A 22,858-nucleotide genomic window follows, 5' to 3' on the forward strand; every position below is an offset into this window, starting at 1 on the left:
GTGGGAGCATGAAATGAAAAACTTCATAAAAATAACAAGAAAACAAACAGCAATAATACAAAGGCTAGAAGATGATAAAAGGATCTATAACTTCAGAATTAAGAACATAAAAGAAGAAGCAGGGACTCAAACAAATGAAATACAAAAGCTATTCACAGAAATAATCCAGGAGAATTTCCCTAATTTAGCAAAAGGTAAAGATACTCAGATGTATGAGGCACACAGGACCCCAGCCACCTACAACCCAAATAGAGCTACACCCAGGCATATAATAATCAAAATTCCAGAAATCCAATATAAGAACAGAATATTAAAAGCCATCAAAGACAAGAAACAGATCACTTACAAGGAACACCCATCAGAATTACAGCAGACGTCTCAGCACAAACCATCAAATCACAAAGAGCATGGGGGGAAATAATTCAGGCTTTGAAAGATAATAACCTCCAGCCAAGATTGATATATCCTGCACAACTGTCCCTTGAAATTGATGGGAAATCAAGGTACTTCCAGGATAAAGAGGAACTAAGGGAATTTGTAATCACCAATTCAACTCTACAAAGATTACTGCAGGATATTCTAAAAATGAAAAATACCAAGATTCTAGAAACAGTGGCAGAGAGGCCACAATGAATGGAGCGGAAAGCGAAATGAAGAGGACAAACTGCCAACTAATGACAGAAAAAGAGCTCAACAGAAATGAGGCAGAGAAGGTTGGATGGTAAGAACAGCCATTTTGGAGAAAACAAGACATCATAATAGGTAGTGCTGATTTAATATCCTCTTGTTTTGAAGTCCCATCAAGCATTTGTTCTTCTGTCTCCATCGGTTTTAATGTGTTGTATCTTATTGGATTTTATTATATGTGATAATATAAACAAAAACTTTTATAGACAAGGAGATTATACAGAAACCATTGTTCATTTTCTGTTAGTTGATTCTAAATACCGTGTAACACTGTCATTCTCTTGAATGGTTTTACATTGTCTTGATACATTTAATGCTACAGTATACGAAGTTATACCCAAAGATTTTAAGGGAAGGGACACTATGGTAATTACTATTATGTCGAGATTATCTTGTGGTGAAACACTATTTTGCTTAAATGACATGTTTTGACCTGCACTGTTTTGTTGTTATGCCCTCTGTTTTTATCTCAATCTCCTTATTATTATCTACTTTTTCATTTTTATCTTTTTAATTAAGGGAAAAATAAATAAAAAATAGCAGGATACATTATAGTAACCCACTTTGATTTCCTATTAACTTGATTTGAAACTCTCTATTGCTCTTACCATCCTGTTTTGACTGATTTTCCTCTATTCTGTTATGCTTGATATTACCGAGTTTGAAAGTATAGGCAACAACTATGAAGACAATAAGATTCATTGTGACACCCATTCTGGTTGACTATTATCTTCTTTAAGTCCTCTAATGTCTCCAATGTTTTGGTTTTATTGGTCTTATTCTTTAGTGTTTTGCATAATTTTATTATAACGAATGATATAGGCAATTCTTTTTTAAGATAACAAGAGGCATTATGTTAACCATTGTTCATCACCTTGTATTTTGTTTTTACATTATGTATTATGTCCATCCTTTTGATTTGCCTGACTCTGTCCTGGTATGTCACATTTCGTTATACTTTCTTCAAAAAAATAGTAGTAAGAACTGTGGGAGTAATAAAACCCAAAATGTGTAATTTTCGTTGTACAAAAGAAAGGAAAAGAAAGTTCTCTAAAAGATATAACTGCATATATATTTTGAACAAAATGTATGCAGTCTCACTGAAAGTCCCCTCTATATGCTTTAAGTTTGTAACTTCAACAACTATTTCTAACTTGACAATATGTAATTAACTAATGATTTCCTACTGTTTAGTTTTTCTGAAATTCTGTATAACTTGTACACTTTCTGGTTTTTTTTCCTCCTTAAATAAAATTTAAAAAAAGAGAGAAAAAGAAAAGCATATGGGAAGATGTACAAGCCCGCTAATAAGCAGAGACCAGCATTAAAAATACTTTTTCAGTCAGCTTTCTGTCCATCAGACTGGCAGGGAGATTTAAGTAAAGAATTGGCAACTTTAATGCTGCCTCAGGAAAGCCAGCAGAAAAAAAAATTTTTTTTATTGTGTGCAAGAAACGCAGTTTTTTGCAAGGGGATAGGGCGGGGTGAGACCGGAGGTGTGCTCATTTGTGGCTTCGTACTGCCACCAAGTGGCCAAAATTTCAATAAGGGAAGATGAGAGACAGGAAGTTTTCATTTTGGCCCTAAATTCTGGTCCTCAGATTCAGACTGTTCCACTGAGAGATCAGAGTGAAATTAAGTAAGTGGAATGTGTTTGCTCCCAAATAGCTAGCAGGGGTGCCACAGAAGCCAGTTTGCAATGCGAGCGTCATAAAGTTCTCTGGGTAGCTGGCCCTGCAGGCACAGCCCTAGCAACCAAAAGTTAATGCTCTTAAAGCCTGGCCCTTGAGAGAGGGTCAGAATCCCTAGGGCATTGTTGGACTGTGTAACTGTGGTGGCACAAGCCTGTAATCGCAGCACATGGCAGATTGAGGGAGGAAGATAGCAGTGAGTTCGGGGCCAGCCTGGTCTACATAATGAGTTCAAGGGCGTCCTGAGCTACATAGGAGATCCTGTCTCCAATTAAAGCAGCTATGCTTATCAAGAGTGTGTGAAATTTGCACACTCTTCAGTACCCCTGGCCTGAGCATTTTCAGCACATGGTTGCTTCTGTTCCCAGATGGTAGTCCATTTTAGTGGAAGGAATGATATCAAGGTGGAAAGCATCTTCATTCTCCAACACTATGCGAGGTCATCTCCAGGTATGCTGGCAAAGATGCAATTGCCCTCCTGCCTTTGTACTGTGCAGAATTTGCCAGGCAACTCTGTGGTTTCTGCCTGTCAGCACCTTGGTGGCTGTTTGTCCTGTTTCTTTACTTTGAGAGTTAGGGCTCAGGCGCCAGTAGGGACAAAGAGAAAGCCCTGGGACTGCTTCTAAAGGTGCCCTTCTTCCAACTTTCCATACTTTGTTTGTTGGTGAAGTATCACTTTTTTGAAGCAGTTTTGTCTTGTACTTTGGTTCCTTGTTTTGGGGCAAAGAAGACTTGTTATAACTTGGGCCCTGGTATAAAATCCAAGGAGGTAAGAGACCGAAAATTTAGGTGGGAAAGGCTTTATTTCCAGGCCTGATGACCAGTCTCCGAGAGCCCCAGAGACTGAAGGGAGGACTTTAAAAAGAGGCCGGAGATAAAGGGGAGGGGGAACAAAGAAACCTGCAGAGCCATCAAACTTGTTGACCCAAGTCTGGAAACTGTATTGCTGTCTACTTGGCTCTGACAATCTCGGGAGTTCCTGGTGTTTCTCAAATTACTCCCATCCTACAGACTGACATTATCTCGGAGTGGCATATCTGCAGCAATATTTGGGGAAGAAAGTGGACATTTAATTATGTCAGGACAGCACGTTTTCGCTAGTGGGTGTGAAGGGGTCAAGTGTTATAAGAAGCTGAAACTTAAGTTTTACAAAGATCTGATATCTAACTCATTTGATGCATACAGAACAAAAGGAAAGCATGATTGGGGTTTGGGCCATAGTATTTCCCAGTAATTTCTTTGAAGCTAAACGGTTCTTAAAATTTGGGGCAGGCTCATTTTATGACAGAACATCACCGGGTCGGGAAGAGGTCACCAGAAACCCAAATTCTTTATGGCCTAGATAGATAGGTGAGGGGAGAAGGAGGCAATAAGGTGCCATACAGAACAGAAAACGGCAGTTATGTGTCAAGGTCAGGGTAAAGGGTTAAACTCATATGCAAATCTCTCTGAACACAAGCAGGTTACTTTAAACAAGTATAAATTATTGGACCATTCTAGTTTTCTTTAGCTCTTTAGGGGAGAATAGAGGCACCTAATAGTGATTAACAACCCTTGTTACTTTGTTTTAGCACAACTTCTGTAGTTTGGAGAGGGCAACAATGGTTAACATATCAATTAGGTGAGATTCTTGCAATTCCTTACAGAGGAGAGTATTGCTCAACATATCAATTAGGTCACTTAACATATCAGTTAGGGGAAAAGGATAAAAAAAAAACACATTTAGTAAGCCACTTTACAGGTTTGCTATAATACACATATAACGAAGCTATTTTCTTAGAGTACAACAGACTGAAGCTCACAAAAGAGCAAGCAGGAAGTGGTGGGGAATCGCCAAATGTGTGTTTTCTGGAAAGAATGAACATGGGAAGATCAAGTTGGGAAAGAGTTCCCTAAGATGGACACAGTAGATGTTTGAGTTCATTGTCTTCTATACAAGTTTTGGGACCAGGGAGCATGGCAGAAAGCGTGGAGTTTCCTGGTTGCCAGTGGACCACTGAGGATCAGAATGCAAGCTACTTTATTTGCATTTGTCTTCTCCAAGGTTTCTGCCATTTGTTTAGGACCTGGCTCCTTTCTATTCTTTTAATTTCTTTTCTTCCTCTCTTTTCTTCTCTTGTCTTCTCTTGTCTTCTCTTCTCTTGTCTTGTCTTGTCTTGTCTTGTCTTGTCTTGTCTTGTCTTCTCTCTCTCTCTCTCTCTCTCTCTCTCTCTCTCTCTCTCTCTCACTTTTTTCTTTCTTTTCTTTGTCCCTTTCATTCCCCCAATAGTCAGCTTCTTTAAGTTAATTTTTCAGGCCCTTTCATATGTTAACTCAGGAAAGCTCTGACTTGTAGTTTACTTTAGGTTAACCATTGATGACCCTGTGCCATCTGCCTAACTTGTTCTGTCTCCTTGCTTCATCTTCACTGAGCACCCTGTGGTGAGTTAAATTCTGCAGGCTCCTAACACGTAAAGACACAAGGGTCCCATTGTCAGGAATCATTCATTTACTGGGTGGAGAGAGACCTTAAGCATATCATCAGCTCAATTTTAGTTAGTGATAAGTGATAGTAAGAAAATAAAAGGAAGTGATACGATAAAAGAATGCAGTGAGTATATCTCCATTTAGAATAGATGCTTAGATAGGTTGGGCTTCCTCTAGGAAACATGGTTAACGTCAGTAGAAGTGGTCCTGGGTTGTTTCAATGACTTTAATAAGGCTTCTTCCTGGTTTTATGATCTCTTGTGCATTAACAGCAGGGACATGGGTCACCAGAGACTATAGATATGTTTGCTGCTTCATTCCTTGCAGTTGCTCCTAGTGTTTCATAACTATTCTCAGAATAAGAAAGTTGTAGTACAAGGGATCAGTTAGATTCAGAAGGGCCAGTATAAGAGTGTGGACAACAAATACTGCTAGGCCCATAGGGCCTTGTGCACTTAAATTAAAGGCCTCTTTTCATTGAAAACTCACCCTGGATTCACAGAATAGGGAAGCCTGGTTCCCTTTATTTCTGTGGTCTGCCTGCCTTTAGCCTCCTTTTTCCATGGGTCCTGGGATTTTATCCTTTGGAGTCAGGTCTCTGTAGGCTTTTGCTTGGTTCACAGACAGAATTCCAGTGTTAGCAGTAGAAAGTTAATGGAAGTTTACTTGTGAATGAAGCTTTGGAATGGGTCTCCAGTAAATCAGTATGTCTTGCATAACTCTGGAGGTTTCTGAGATGACAGCAGCAGCCAGGGCTGTGACATTTCAAGGAATCCCATGGCTCAGAATGAAGGTAAGACCAGTATTGAGGAATATTGTCTTGGTTATGTTTCTCTCATTGCTGAGACAAAATACTTCACACCCAGACTGAAGGAAGGAAATTTTTTTAGCTTATATTTCTTGGAGGTCACATACTCAGCTGGCTCCAAGGCAGGATGGCATGGCTAAGGGGCAGCCTTCTATGATAACCTCAAGCAATAACCGCTAGTAGGGCAAAAAAGACAAAAAGGGAAAAGCATCTCTCCTTCCATCCTTTATATTTTATTTGAGCTACTCATTCCTGAGCAGGTGCAGCACTCACACTGCCAATCACAGGGCTAGACAATGAATGAATCACAAATGCTTAACTCAGTTGCCTTGGAGAGGCCTACTCCCCATGACTGCATCAGTCTTTTGGGTGACGTTTAATCACAAACCATAACAAATATAAACAAACAAGTGTTTGTCCTGTGGTGGTCAATAATAGCATCCACTATCATTCTTGTTTTGGGAGAAAGTGAAGTTTAAAAGCTATAGACATATCACAGGCTTGGTTTCTTCTGTTGTTGGTGTGGTGTGCATGGTGAGGAGAAATCCAAAAACATGTGTCTCCTAGAAAGTGGTCACAATAAGATTCAGGGTTCAACAGTAGAAGCTAATATCTAGTGGTCCTTGGCCAAAAGTCCTAAGAAAATTCTGGTCTGATTCAAAAGAAGCGTGACTAGAGAACCAGTAGACAAGAGGGGGTGGGGACCAGGAAGGTGTTGGAACTGACAGGTGTGTTGTTGTAGCATAAAGTAAAGCCTAGAACAAGTGCTGTGTGCCTTTTAAAGACACCTTCCTGCTTGCCTTAAATTGGGTTATCGGGGACATTCAGCTGGTTTGGTGTAGGGTAGTGGTGAGTCTCTGCCCCATTGTATTGGATGATGGGTTACAGTTGACTTCGATTTCCAGTTCCTCCTACAGTAAATGTCTGCCATTCTCTAAATACAGGCCATAACAGGATTTATTCTCTATGCTCTGAATTCTGACATTTCATAGCCACACTTTGCATGTAATTTAGCTACATTATTTTGGGGACAGAATTCCCAAGAGAGACAGAGGAAAGAGAAGGTTAAAGGAAGATGAAATGTTTGCCAGCCACGTGGTTTGATCTACAACAGTGATGATGAACCTTTCAGAACTCAGTTGTACATACAGGCCACTGTGATTTGTATGCCATAGGTTCACCACCACTGATCTATAGTAATAATTGCCTACATTCATGTGATTAATCATATGATACCTGGTGCCAAGGCTTCCCTTTATGTGCCCTCCTTTAATCTTCATGGTGACTTGGGAACACTGGTACTGTTGCTATTTCCATTTTATGTGGGAGGAAATTAAGGCTTGGAGAGTTTAAGCAGCTTAGGTAAGGTTAAAAAAATACAGTTATGATTTTAGTCTAGCATGTTTTCTAGCCTTGTGTTTCTATAAGTGTTTTCCCAAGAACAGCAGCAGACGGAGTTCCTGGGAACTTGTCAGAAAGGCAAAACCCAGATACTGACACAGAAAATGAAGTTGGAGCCCACCCATTTGTGTTTTCAGACACCTACAGATAATTCCAAAACACCCTCAAATTTGAGCACCAGTGCCCTAGACTGTGCCCCAGGTCTTCACCAATAACTAAAGTTCAAATTTCCAGAAAATTTGATGTGCTTACACATGACTTACACAGTCTGGTTCATGAGCTGTTTTGCACCCCATACTTTATTACAGAGGTTTGGTGCTGTTACTTTAATGCTGTATGTCTTAGATGAGCATAGATATTGATGAAGCGTGAAGTCATTGCCTCTTCAGAGACAGGATTTCTCAAAGCATACAGGTGATGGGGTTCTTAATCGTGTTCACTCTGTTTATCTTTTTCAATTGCATACCTGAGCATGAAAGTGATGCATAAATCAGGTGCCAGATCCCATTCCCACCTGCTGAGCATTCTTTCAGAAATGCTTGGTGCAGACAGATTTTGGATTTTTCTTTCCTTCTGTTTTTCTTTCTTTCTTTCTTTCTTTCTTTCTTTCTTTCTTTCTTTCTCTCTCTCTCCTTCTTACTCACTCTCTTTCCTTTCATCCTTCCTTTTTATTTCCTTCTTTCTTTTCCTTCTTCCCTTCCTTCCTTTCTTCCTTTCTTCTTTCTCCCTCCCTCCTTCCTTCTTTTTCTTTCTGATTTTCTGTGCTAGCGGTTGAACAGTGAGTTTTAGCTATGAATTACAACCTCAGCCCTTTGTATTTTGAAATAATGTCTTGCTGAATCATTAAGTAGTTCTTGATGTGCTCAAATTTGCAGTCCTACCCCCTCACCCTCCCAGAATTGTGGGTTTATAGACATGCACCATTATGTCTGGCAGATTTACTTCTTTCTTGAGTGGAAAGATTGCTGGCAGCACTGTTTTAGAGTGTTCTCTTCCTGAATGAGATGATATGTGCTGCTTTATCAAGAGAAGCAGCATTAGACTATCACATGTAAAGGTGCAAAATAATGTTTCTGAAATTTTGAAAGGAATTGCTTTGTTCTGAATGAAGAGTCTGCATGACCTTACTATCAAACTACTGACTAATAAGGTCCTTCCAATGGTATGTCTGTGGAAGGTCTAAGAAACATGTTTTTGCAAAAGACTCTTTGCTCTCAATTGCTAAACAAACTAGCATTAATGAGTACACATTGTTCATTTCTAAGATTTGTAGGACTGCTCACTGGGAAGGTACCTTCCTCCTGTATGAGATGTTTGGGGGTCCATTTCTTATATTTATTGCAAGTGAAACCTAGGAGAAAGCAGATTCTATTTGATCAGTGGCTGGGATGGAGTTGGAGAGCTACCGGATTGGGTGGGAAGGCTATAGCATCACCATGTCCTTATTTATCTTCTTGAACTTTCTGGAGAAGATGAAGAGTGACATATAAATCTGGAGGAGGTAGGATACTTGCAAAATACCCTTACTGTTGGCCAGACAGTAGAGTAATGTGAGATGCTACTCCCCACATTTTGATCCTTCCTGGTCAAAATGCTTCAAAAGTTGTAACTTCATAGGATCCATTGCTTTCAGCTCTCTATCGAACAGCTAGGCAAAAAGTTTCTAGAAGGACAGCTTTTATTAGCCAACATCCAGTGGTAGCCCACCCATGTCAGGCATTAACATTGCCTTCATCGAGATTCTGCAGCAAGATGGATCTTTGCTTTGAAGCATGCTGAAAGAAATGGTGACTATGAAGCATGACACTGTGTGGAGCTCAAAGGAAGGAAAACTGCAGTATGCTCACCTTGGCTACCACAACAGCAGTTGATAGCAGTGTATGCAAGCAGAAAAGTCTGTGTGATTCACAATGGAAGGTGAAATTCAGGTACAAAGAGGCAGAGAATCTACACCTGGTGGTAAGTGAAAGAAGACATTGCCTTGTTCACTGCATAGAGGTGGTGAAGAATCAGTTTGATCGCATATTGGATCTCCTATCCACTGAGAAAGTGATGAGGAAGGCTTCACCTGCTGACCCGGTTACCTGGCTTCAGTTTAAGTTCCTGGGAGAATCACTTGCACAAACAGCTTTGCAGCCACAACCTTGAACCCCCTGGAAAATTAGGTAGACAGTGAGTTAAATGGCCATATCCCCATCTTTTGAGTTTTCATTTGCTGTTTTGACGTCCTATATGTTGGTTTTGTTTATCTGCTCAAGTTGAAATATATTTCAGCCAGTACCTCTACCTACCTTTCATCTAATTTGGTTTTGGGAACTCCTAAGTAAGAAGACTTGAGTGAGGCTCAATCTGGAAAAAAAATCCATCCATACTTATATATGCGTGTGTGTGTGTGGTGTGTAGTTAGACATAGATATAATATTCCAAACGTTTTTTGTCCATTTTAGAAATAGTTCAACTTTAAGGAAAGATTATCATTTCCTTCCCCTCATCATGTGTAAAGTGACAAAGTCAGAGATTTCTTGCTTTTTATAGAAATCATATACCTGTTAGTCCCTCGATACCTGCATTAGGGACCAGAGCAATTACTTCCTAAGAGGTGGAAGTGCCCTTATGGCCTTTGGGACCATGAAGGCCAGCGTGGCTTTAAAACTTGTGCAGAAGCTACCTTCTACACACCGTCCATTAGATATAAGTTAGTAAGGCTTACTTCTTTCTCTTTTTATTCTGTGAATGCTCTTTTGGGCCTCTCTTTTACTTTTACAATGTACATATCTGTGTGGATTATGTCCCATAAACTTACTGTGAGTATGTGCTCTCCATGACTGGAGTGGTAAGTGCAAACTCAGGTAGCTTACTTCTTCACTCTGATCTTTACACACCAGCCTCTCCAGCAAGGTAAAATATGTACTTCGAAGCTGAATGCAAAAGGCACAATTTTCTGACAGGATTATAAAGAAGGAACATTGTCTGATCCTGAAATATCCAGCATCTCTATTTAAACTAAAATATTAGCAGTGTGCTCACGTTGGCTACCACAAGTGCAGTCACAACAGTGCAGGCAGGCAGAAAGATCTGTGTGATTCTCCCTGGAAAGTAAAACTCAAGTTAATGAATAGTTTAAATTTTTGAAATACTCGTTTCGCTTCTCCTCCATCCTCACCTACATTTCTTTTTAAAGCTTATTTTCTTTCTTCAAATGTGTAACATGTTGGCCTCCCTTTGTCATAGATTGAATCTTGAATATTCTCAAAGGTCCCTGCATTGAAGACTTAGTCCCTAGCCTGTGGCACCATGGGGAGGTGTGGAAACTTTAAGAAGTGGAACCTTTTAAGGGGTTTTATGTCACTGGTGGTGTGCCACTGAAGGGGACAGCTATCTGTGCAGTCTTTACAGTATCTAGCACCCTCTTTCTGCTTTTTAGCTCCCTTGTAATGAACCACCTTCTTAGGATTTACTGGGATTTGATCTTGGGGAATCTGTGAAACTTTCACAAGATTTTGTTTATATCCTCATTTTGGCAGCTAGAAATTTTAGCTCATATCTGTGGCCAACTGGTGCTCAATCTGTTTGAACCTTATGGCAGTCACACTGTGTTCAAATCAATCTTCTCATTATGTATCCTTGTTTTCATTTGGATTTACTTCCTCAACCAAGATGTGTTTTAAAATCTTGGATTCTTTACAGTGATAAGTTTCTTGAGATGCTCAAAACACCATTGAACTCAGGGTAGAATAAACAGCCCTTTCTCAAGAAGTCCTTGCAGGCTTAAACCTTTGGGTACCTCCTCACCCCTTGTCTCATTCCCCTTCTCTCTCTCTCTCTGTCTCTCTCTCTCTCTCTCTCTGTCTCTCTCTCTCTCTCTCTCTCTGCCCCAGTCAAGCTGGAATAAGTTCATACTTTTAACAAAATCTGGAATGATGGATTCTGTGGTATATGACAAGACACATAGAAAATAATTTTTCACTTATTACTCAGTTTTTGATGGCAAGGCATAAGGATTTTCTAAATTAGCTCCCTGTTTGTGCATACCAACTTCTGTTAAAGCTTCATCTATGAGCACAGCCTATTTGTGTCTACGAGTGGAGGAACTGGTATAGAGGCATATATTCATAGGATGAGATGATATCCAGCCTTAAAAAAAGAAGGGATGCTGTTGTTTAGAAAAATATGGATGCACCTGGAGAACAATTATGCTAAATAAAGCATAATTAGCAAACCATAGAAGACTACTGAGATATGGATCTCACTTAAACACAGAAACTTAATTTTTAAAAACTCTTTGATATAGGTAACAGAAGGGAGATTCTTGTAGGCTAGGGGTGAGCAGGAAGTGTCAAATGTGAGATGTTGGTCAAAATGTTGTAGAATTATATAGAAATATAGGCATTCATACAGTCTGGGCTCTCTAGGAAGCCAATGCACAAGGCCCGATACCTTGCAGCTGTCAGAGAAACAGACACCTCCACCATGGGCCAGACCTCAAGACAAAAGAAAAATCAAATGTACTCACATACTTCCTAAGGATAAGCACCAAGAAATGGTATTCTAAATAGGCCTCTATTACCAAAGAGTCACCACCTCAACCTCCTACAGGAAAAGTCACTGCTGTTTTGCATGCCCACTTGCTATGTGACCCCATTCCCCATTTGTTCCTGATTTAATCGATTTTACCTGAACAATTAATCTTATTGCTGGACATAGCTGTCCCACCTCATGCCCCCCTTGCAAATTCCTGTGTTTTCCCCACCTTAGACCGGCCTCACACTGTGATCTTACTCTATAAAAATTCCTAGAAAAGACAGTCTTTGACACCCCACCTGGGATCCCTTTTGTCTTTCTCTCAAATAAATATTTTGTGCTCTTTACCTCCATTGTTCCTAAAATCCATTATTGTAATTGAGAGAACAAGAAATTTCCTGGACATCTAGGAGACTGGAAGCTTCTTTCCTCTATATCAAAAAGGCACAAATTTTAAGTGAGCTATTTCACAGCATGGTGACTATGGTTGTTAATAAGGTATTGTTATAGGCCATCAAGTTAGAGAAAACTATATGCAGTCAGATAGGGTTAGGCCCTCAAAGGAACCAGCACAGTGGACCAGAGATGTCTTGTGACCATGGAGGAGATAGACATCTCCCTATGTGGGCCCACTCTCAAGACAAAAGGCAAAACAAATGCAACCACACCCTAAATATAAACATCAGGGATTTATATTTGAAGGATAAACTTGAGGAATCCAGGAGCCACCATACTTATGCCCTACAGGAAAAGTCACTGCTCCATAAAAATATTCACTTGCTATATGACTCTCTTCCCCATTTGCACCTGATTTGGTCAATTTTACCTAAACAGTTAATCTGATTGGTTGACCATAGTTCTGTCCCTCCTCATGCCCATCTACCTTTCAGGTTCCCAGTTTTCCTCATCTTGGTTCCATCTCACATCTTGGTTTTACTTGGTTTACTTTAAAAGTCCCTGGAAAATACAATCCTTGGCATCCTACTTGGTTCCTTTCTGTCTCTCAGTGAGAAGCTTTCTTTCTCTCAATAAATATATTCTGCTCTTCACCTCTGTTGTTCCTAAAATTAATTCTTCAGTTTTAGAGAACACAAACTCATACCAGATATCTATCAGGTTGGGAGTTTTGTTCTTCTATATCAGTATATCATATTTGCAAAAGGTGTTGTTTTGTAATGTTCCCTACATATTTTCTTTAAAAAGCATGCATTGTGATGGGCTTAATCATTAACTTCTTTTAAGATTTCCATTTTGTGTAAATATGTTGTAATTTGTAAACATTATATCTTATTAACCTGTAAATTTATTATTTTCCAGTTAAGGCTCTTTGTTCTGTGTCACCTTTTATTTTCTTAGTAGTACATGTTTTTAGTATATAATGATTCAGTATATAATGATTACATATCTCATGAGAGTTGTTATTGGTGACCCAGCTAAGGTCTCCAACTGCCTGTAGGTTGAGTACAGCCACAGGATGAAATAAGAAACAGACAAATTTAGTAATACATGATGAGATCTGGGAGTTCAAATGCCTCAGAATGGGCAGAAGCAAAGACACTCCTAGATAGCCACTATTTTTTAGCCAATGAAGCTAGCCACCTTTTTTTAGCCAATGTACACAGGGAGCTCTCTTCCTGGAACAGTGTAGAGTCTGTGGTAGAATGGGCAAGTTTAACATCATGAGGCAAATAAGCCAAGACACATCCCCACACCTGGATGCTAGTCTCATTGAGTAAGAGTGTTGGGGTACACTTACAAAGTAAGAACACATTTATCAGATAGCAATTTTATAGACATGTAATGATCAGTTTGAAGCTTCTAACCAAGTTTCTGTTCTGCTGTTTCTGCTGAACTCAGTTGACCTTAAAGGTGTCTAAAGCCCACCTGTATACCTCTAAAGAGAACTGAGTCAGAGAACCTGCCTACATCTTAAGACACATTCAGGTAATTCAAAAGCCCCTCTCCAGAATGTTCCTATATTATGGTAATGCCCTTAACTATGCTCATTCTGCAAAGGTCCTTTCCCTGGAACTTTTATAAATTATGATAATGTCCTTAACTTGCTCATCCTGTAAGGGCCCCCCTTTTTCCCAGAATGTTTTTATTGTTTCAAGACTAGCCTGCATGTCAACATATAACTCAATGTGTGTAACAAATTATGTAACATTTTGTCACTTGCTTTGTACCTCCTATTTCTCAATTGCATATGAAATAAACTTTTCCTAAACTTTTCAGCACTGTTGCTTTTGAGGAATTATCCCTGCAACACTGGTGTGCAGATCCAACAGTCCATTGGTGTAAAAATTAAATGCTGTCTTCTTATTACCGTAGTGCAAAGAGTTTTCCTTTCCATTTGATTTGCTTTGGTTTGGCTTGGCTTGAGAATTTTCCTGCAACAAGAGGAAAGTGATTTCTGTTTTCTGAAATTAGCCCAAAAGGAAGGCAGAGCAAGGGGAATTTCGCATATACTATATCAATTTACAATTCATGATCTCCAACAACTTGGGATTTGTACATAACACATCCTAACTCCTTTTTTTATCTCCTCCTCTTTCTCTCCTTCTTCCCTTCCATCTCTTGATGTCTTTCCTTTTTATCTCCCTATTTCCTATTTTCTATCTTGTATTTTGCTCTTTATTTGTATTTTGAGTTACTTCAACAAGAGAATGCATGTGAAATTCAGACATAAGTTTCTGATTTAATGTATTTAATTTTATGGGCTCCAGGTAAATCCATTTTCCTACAAATGTGACTCAAGTTTATTCTACTTTTAGTAATACTCCATTGTGTATAAATACCATACTTTCTTAATCCATTCATCTCATGGTGGACATAGGCTGCTTCCAAAATATGGCTATTCTGAATTGTGCTGTTATAAATATGGGTATTGCATGTGTCACTGTAATATGATGCCTTTAGCTCTTTTTAAAAGAAAAATGTATATCTATCAGTCAGATTCCCAAACAGTGTGTATATGGCTAGACTTTCTGCCCATAGTATTGCCTATGTACCTGTATGTTCCATGCTACATGAGTTTTCAGCTCACTATCTCAATTGAGTCCATGAGGATGGTACTGAAAGCAACCTTTTGTCCCAATGTATCCATACCGCCTGTTAGAAAAGAAAGCCTAAAGACCAATTAACTGAGTTACCTTTAGTAAATGGCAATCATTGCATTTGTGCTTCTTTGTAAAATTTTTTTATGTCCATGTGAATCTGAAGAAGAGACTGGTATCATTTAAAGGGTGATCCTCTATCTTTGAGGAGCTCAATAAGTTCTGTTATAAGGGGAGCACACTTTTTACCCTCTCTTTCAGCTCAGAACACAATTTGATCTGCTAACAGTGGGGTTTTATAAATTCTCAGGTTAGATGTTCTGAATGAGGTGAGCCAAATGGTTGTGGTTATAAACCTGTCAAGTACCTTTGGCTTTAGGCTCATTTTCCCACCATAAATTTAACAAAGACCTTTATGATATGCTCTTCAGTACTCACAAGTTATGGGAGCCCAAACCTCTCTGAACCAGACCAATCAAATAAAACTTTTTCTGCCTTTCCAGGGTTACCCTTTATTTCTTTTCACTGTCTGAAAAAGTATGATTTCCTGTATTCCACAATAATTGGTGTGTGGGCTGGGAACACTCTGTAGCAGACTACTTGGGTGCCCCCTGTTGAATGTAGAACAATTGCTGCAACAATAGTTAAATCAAGTCTTGTTTCTATATACTAATATAGGCAGAGCTGGATGTGGTATTTCCTTCTCTCTTTAATTGGCTCTGAGCAACGCAATAAGGCCAACTGAAACACTATTATGTAATCTTGAAAGCCAATCTGACTGTCTCCTGTTTCCTCACATAGTGCTCTCCGTAAAAGATATGAGTGCAGCAGGATGACAGAACCACTCAGCTCTAGGAATGTCAACTGAATACAAGCCTCAAAGTAAGAGGCTATGAGTCCCTATATTACAAAAGTTTTGATATCAGAAACTGAAACAACAACCTTCTAAATTCATTCATATGCTATGCCAATCAAGTTATGCAGACTGGTCTTTCTGTTTATCTACTTGTAAAGAACTTTTCTCCCCACCTGGTTACCACCCTCACTAGCATTCACCATTGAGCTGCTCCCTTATTCACAAAATAAATCCTGGGAGAGGCCTTGGATCAAGGCCTTTGTCCACGTATCCTTAGTTGAATTTCGGTTAGGACCCTTGACTACCCTTAACTTAGAATATGTCTTGGAGTCTTGAATTGGAGGTGGTATATTCAAATTAACATGCTGGGCTCCAAATAACTTCTCAATGGGATTACAAATATATCTTTTTGGATTGTTAGGAAGACTGGAATGGGGATTACAATATTGGATTATAATATTCATTATTTGGGACACAATACTGACCATGGTGTCTCTTTGAGCCACTGGCTCAAGGGGGTAAGTGGAGGCAGGGTAGCTGCCAAGATCCCTACCCCAAAGAAGGTGAAGTCATGGCATTACCCCAGTTTGGTGATTCCTCTTTGATCAAATGGGGGTAGCGGATAGACCTTACACTTCCCCAGCTAGACTCAGATGGGAGAAGAGGACAAAATTTTATTAGGAGCTCAGAGCAAGGTATGGCACTCATCTGGAAACCAGTTAGGCCTGTATTATTGGATAGAAGGAGAGTCTAATCACCTCTCAGAGTTTCAGGACTGAGACTCCATACAGGAACTTCCCAAATCCAGGAGGGAATGTTTTACTCTCTGAATGACTGTTTTAATGTGAAAATGACTGAAACTGACTATTGTCCTCAGTAGCCAGTCTATATTCCAAGGCTAGCCAACACAGGGAACTCTAGATGTCCTCACAGCTCAAGCTGTCTGAAATGTGGTGACCAGCATACCTGGATCATTGGACAGAGATAAGAGTTTACTTTTGTTTGATGGATTCTAGGTTGTGACTTGTGTTGATTGCTTTTTTCTCATTGCTGAGCCAAAATACACAATGTCCAAAATTAAGGAAGGAAAGATTTATTTAGCTCATAGTTTATGAAGGTTTCAGCCTATAATAAACTGACTCCAAGGTAAGATGGCATGGCAGAGAGGCAATAGTTCATGGCAGAAGACAGCAAAAGTAGCAAGGCCAAAAAGGGAGGATCTCAAAAGAAGACTCTTTCTGTCCCTTATGTTATATATGTCATACCCATTTGGGTGTAGCACTCAGAACTATGATCCCAGCATGAGACTATGAATCAGTCACTAATTCTAGAAGCCTGCCTCTATGACTGCATGAGGTTTTGGTAGAACACTTATGCACAAACCATAACATTCTGTCCCCAAACTTCCAAAGACTTATGCACATCCTTTATGCAAGAGTTATTTAGTTCATCTCTAAGTGTTGCCAAATTCTAACAGTTTAAGCATTGCTGGAAAGCCCAAGTCCCATGTCTCTACCAAGATAGAAAGAAAACTCTTGGCTACAAGCCCTTGGACAAATGAAAAGTTATACACCTCCAACATTCAATGACACAAAATAAACATTATGGTTCCAAAAGGAACCAACAGAGGAACACAAATTAATGGGACTCAAGCATGTGCAAAATCCAGCAAGTCAAACACTAAGTCCTGTAGTTCCATGTGGAACAACCAAAAACCTGTGGTAAGTTGTGAGCTCCAAAAGGCTTGTGGGAGTCCAAACCAATGGCAGTTCCACTGGTGGTAGCTCCCATGGCTTCTCTTTTAGGTCTTCTCTGCTCAATTCTTGCAACTTTCCTTAGATGATCTGCATTCCTGGATTTTCCAAACTTCTGGGGTCTCCACTGCACATTTAGCTTCACCCTCACAGTATCACACATTGCCCTCTCAGGGGGACACTGCTATGCCTTCCAGACCTTCTTCTGAAATCCAGGGGGAAAGCTGTTCAACCTCAGAATTCTTACATTCTGCATGTTCCTAAAACTAGTGCTGTATGGATGATGCGAGTGTTCACTGCCAGCTGGAGCAGTAGCCAAACATTTCTTTCTTTTGTAGATTTTGAGTGCCTGGATTGCTAGGCACTCTGAATCTGAATTTGAAGAATGAATTTTGTATTCTACCTCCGTTCTAAACCCTGGTGCAGCTGCCATCATTTTGGAACCTGGTGCTGCTGTCACTGCCATTATAAAAAAATAGTGTGTCTATTGTCATTCTGGAATGTGGTGCTCTGAGGTTTCCTCCTCAAAGCAAAGCCTTTCATTTTTGCAGTTTTGAGACCGCAATGAGTGGAAATTTTCTGCTTCTTGTGATGTTCTCTGGCCATCTTTTTTATACTCCTGTTAGTTCTCAACAATTGATATCTTCTCAACTTTGTATTTGCATCCAACAGCTTTACTGGAGCTTTTATCCTGGCCAGACTCATGACATTTGAAATAATCCTGCTGCACTCTTAGCTTTTGATTCACAATATAGATCTGACTGAAAGCCCTCAGCAATAGACATGCCCCCACTCCAACATGAGACTGCCTTGAAATGTATTCTGCCAGGTTTCTTAGTCCACCACCACTAATCTCAGTCTCAGGCAGAATATCTGGACATGAAAAAATTCAGACAAACTTTCTGCAAGCAATAACACACATCATCTTGATTCTAACAACCAATGTAGTCCTTCTTCCCAAAAGAAACCTCCCAAGCCTGGTATTTACCATCAAGTTTTCTATCAGCCTTCAGGTCTTCTGAGCTGTGACCAGAATTTCCCTTACAGAACTTTTCAACTGTACTCTTTCAGGTGACACCTCCAAAACTTTCAAAACTCTTTCCAGAAGCCATGCCCAAAGGCTCTTGAACCACATGGTCAAGTATAGTCACAGGAATGACTCCACTTTTCTGGTACATGTCTTGGTTAATTTTCTTTCATTGCTGGAACAAGATATTCAATGCCTAAACTTAAGGAGTAAAAGGGTTATTTTGCTCACAGTTTTTGGAGGTTTCAATCCATGATCAGTTGAATACAAGGCAGTGTGGCATGGCAGAGGGCAACAGTTCATGATGGCAGAAGTCAGCAAAACATCAAGGTTAAAAAGGGAGATGCTTAAGAGAATATTTTCTGTCCCTTATATTGTATGTAGGCCACACCTACTTAGTTGTAGCACTCAGACCCCTGATCCTAGCATTGGGCCATGAGTCAGCTACAAACTCTAGAAGCATACCCCCTTCACTGCATGAGATTTTGGGGGATTACCCACACACAAATCATAACAGGACTCTTTTAGATAACAAAAATTTGTTTGTAGTTCAAATTTTGTTATGTCTCTGCCCATTGCTTGTGATTTCTTATGCTTTGCCTGATATAGTTTTGTTGAAATGATGATAAATTTTAATTAAAGACATGAGCAAGTCATAAAGTCATAATGCTTCTTTAATGGCACATGTTTATTCTTGTATGTGATTAATTTGAGCTAGTCACTGAATTTAATTTAGACAGTGTTGCTTGAAAGAATAACATTAGAGCATATCATAATGAATTTTAATACAAAATTGTGCAAAATGAATCTTTAAAAAATGAAATCTGGTTCATACTTAAGATATATATGCCTGTTTATATGAGATTCTTTCCAACAGTTAAAAGGTGCTAGATCAGTGGCCATTGTTAGGACTTGCAGGACAGGTTTCATTGAGACACACTGGTTCTGATCCTCCTCTTAACTTGAGTGAAAATGTTAACCTTGTTCTGTTTCAGTTACCTTTCTGTTTAGATCTTCTTCTGGTGAGCAGGCAATCTTATCTTTTGAGATTCTCCATTCTCCAGGCTGAGAATGATGAAACAGGGGCAAGTCATTTTGATAACTCACTGTGAGAAGGTGAAGAAAAGATTTTCCTTATTTGACCTTACTCCTAATCTTTTCTCACCTTTCATATTTTCCTTTTTGAAGGCATGTAAGATTAGGAAAACAGAGAGAAACAATTAAAAACTCTTCCATCTTTTCCCCCTTCTTAAACAAGTAAATTAAGCAAATGAGCATTTGCTAACACTGATAACAGGAAATTCATCTTAGATATCCTATCTCTGAATCAAATGAAACATCAGAATCAAATGAATCATCAGAATCAAATGAAACAGAATTTTGCCTCCCCAGAGAACATCCATAAAAACCACATCCTGGCTTAATGTTCTCGGAAGTCTCCCTGAAGTGGCTTATCTGAGATACCATGGAAAGAATTGACTTTGGAGTGAAATCAGAAGGAACTGTTTCTACATCATTATAGTTTAGGGAGCAAAATACACTTTGCTTAACAGAGGATCCACAATATTTCCTCTTCCTCTCTTAGTGATACAGGAGAAGAAACCTCCCAAATTGCTACATGTTTGAAAACCCAAGACTTCGTGTTCTCCTAAAGATTTCATATTCTTTAAAGTCAAGTAATGAATTCCAAAAACAATGGAAGTTAAGACTGGAAGAATTTATTGAAAGAAAAAAATAATTTCTGTCTAATAGGGGCAGAAGGAGTCCCAGAATATGGGTTGCTCCACAACTCTGCTTCTATAGGATGTTTTATTAAGTAAAGCCACAAGGTGAGGCAAGCCTAAGGTGGGAAAGAACTATAATCAATCAATAGGGTTACAAGTATAGTTGCTTAGATAATGTTGATCTGATGCAAAATTGTAGGATAGATGTCAGATAGGACAAAATTGTGGTCAACCTATAAGTGTACAACAAGTATAGCTACTACAGTAATATTGATTAAATTGGGATCAAACAAGGAAACGAGTCACATAGCAAGTGCACACGGGCAGACGAGGACTTTCCTGGAATGGGTGGGTTAAAGAGGTTTGCTTCTCCACTCCACGGTGACTGAGGCCTACTTACAATATCATTCACTGCTGTTTATCCCTAAGGAAAGTATATCAGTGAGTAGTTTTTCTACTCAATGTATTTTATAGCCCTCTCTCATCAAGATTGATCTGGTAGATCCCAGTAAAAGAAATCTAAAAGGAATCTAGGATACTTGTTACTGGCTTTAACTATATGATCAGTTGGGGTTTTGTAGCCCCTAAGTAAGAATAAACAAAATTTTTTTTAAAAATTTCATTTAAAAGGAAAATTAGAAAAAACAAGACAAAACAAAACAAGACAGTATAAGGGTACAAGTAATACAGAACTATTAAAAAATCAGTAAGAAATCATCAGTTAATAGATTACACATTATCATCTTAGAGATAGTTGCTCAAGTAACAGGATCAAAGCATACAAAGTAGACATTCAAACAGTGAGACTGCAAACAGTTGTGTTCAATGATCCGACAAAAACATTAATATGGTCACCTATCTTAACACACCAAACACACTCGCAGTTGTATCCTTTAGAGCACTTTTTCCTCTCTTTTTTACAACAAAATTTACACATTTTGGATTTTATTACTCCCATAGTTCTTATTACTTTTTTTGGAAGAGAATAAAACTAAAAATGACAAACAAAGCTGTCAGTCAAAGCCAACAATAGACATAGCACATGATGTAAAAACAGAGTACAAGGTTATCAACAATGGCTACCATAATGCCTTTTTCTTCCTTAAAAAATTGCCTATATCATTAAGTATCATAAAGTTGAACAAAACAGTGTAGAACAAGACCAATAAAACCTAAACATTGTAAACATTACAAGATTTCAAAAGAAGATAGTAGTCAAACCAGAGTGGGCATCATAGTGAATCTTGTTGCCTTCAAAGTAGTTGCCTATACCCTCAAACTTGATACTATCAAACAGAACGGAACTGAGTCTTATCAGTCAAAACAAGATAGTGGGAGTAATACAGGACTTCAAATCAAGTTAACAGGAAATTAAAAACGTTACTATAATATATCCTGCTCATTTTTTTTATTATTCCCCTTAATTAAAAATAATAAAAAACTAAATAACTTTTTTAATGAATAAGGGAGAGATTGAGATAAAAGAGGACATAACAACATAACAATTCAGGTCAAAGCATGAGAATTTCAGCAACCTAGTGCTTCACCACCAAATAACCCGACTGACTAGTAGCTACCATAGTGACTTTTCCTCGTAATATTTGAATAAAACTTCATATACTATAGCATCAAACATATCAAAACAGTGTAAAATCATTCAAGTGGATGAAAGTATTGTAGGGTATTTAAAACCAGCTAACAGAAAACAACAATGGTTTCTATATTATATCTTTGGCTATAAAAATTTTTGTTTATACTATCACATAAATAAAAATCCAGCAAGATACAACAAGATAAAACCAATGGAGACAGAAGAGCCATAGTTTGGTGGGGCTTCAAAACAAGATGATATTAAATCAGCACTAGCTATTATGATGTCTTGTTTTCTTCAAAATAGCTCTTCGTTTCATCACAGGCAATAATATCAAGCAGCCCAGAAAAAAGCCATTCCAATTAATAAGTGAAAACTTTATAAGTCTTCACGGCCACATAATGGGGAATCATGATTATCACATGCTTTTATATATTTAAATCATTTGTTACACTCGGGAAACTATTCGGTATTCACACATGCGAGTTTGATTTACTTCACTTATGAGTATGGTCTCAAGCTGCACCAATTTATTTATAAATATCTCAATGTGATTTTCTTTATATCTGAGTAGTACTGAATTGTATAAAAATACCACAACTTTTTAAATCCATTCTTCAGTTGATGGACACTTGTGTTGTTTCCAAGATCTGGCAATTACAAATTGTGCTGCTATAAATATAGGAGTGCATATATCACTATGGTATGATGCATTCAGTTCTTCTGGGAATATGCCTAGAAGTGGAATAGCTGGAACAATTGGGACTTCCAATCCCAGCTTTTTGAGAAATCTCAGGACTGACCTCCACAAAGGCTGTACCAGTCTACACTCCCACCAACAGTGCAGGACAGTTCCTTTTTCCCCACAGCCTCTCCAGCATTTGTTGTTGTTGGTTTTCTTGATCCTGGCAATTCTTTCAGGAGTGAGACGGAATCTCAGTGTGGTTTTCATTTGCGTTTCTCTAATGAGTAATAAAGATGAACATTTTTCATGTATTTATTTGAAATTTGTTTTTCTTCATCTGAGAAGTGTGTATTCGTCTCAGATGCCCAATTTTGGATTGGATCGTTGAATTATGGGGGCCTCAGTTTTTTAAATTCTTTATATGTTTTAGGCAAAATTTCCTTTTCTGAGGGGGAGTTCACTAAGATATTTTCCCAGGCTGGAGATTTTTGTTTGACCTGCAGAAACTTTTTAAAAAGAGATGGCCCCAGTTATTGATTCTGGGAAGTATTTCCCATACAGTTTGAGTCCTGTGCATGAATTCTCTACCTA

Source organism: Cavia porcellus, unplaced genomic scaffold, assembly GCF_034190915.1.
Source record: "Cavia porcellus strain 051 isolate PalLab524CR breed Dunkin Hartley unplaced genomic scaffold, mCavPor4.1 scaffold_3, whole genome shotgun sequence".
Classification (NCBI taxonomy): Eukaryota; Metazoa; Chordata; class Mammalia; order Rodentia; family Caviidae; genus Cavia; species Cavia porcellus.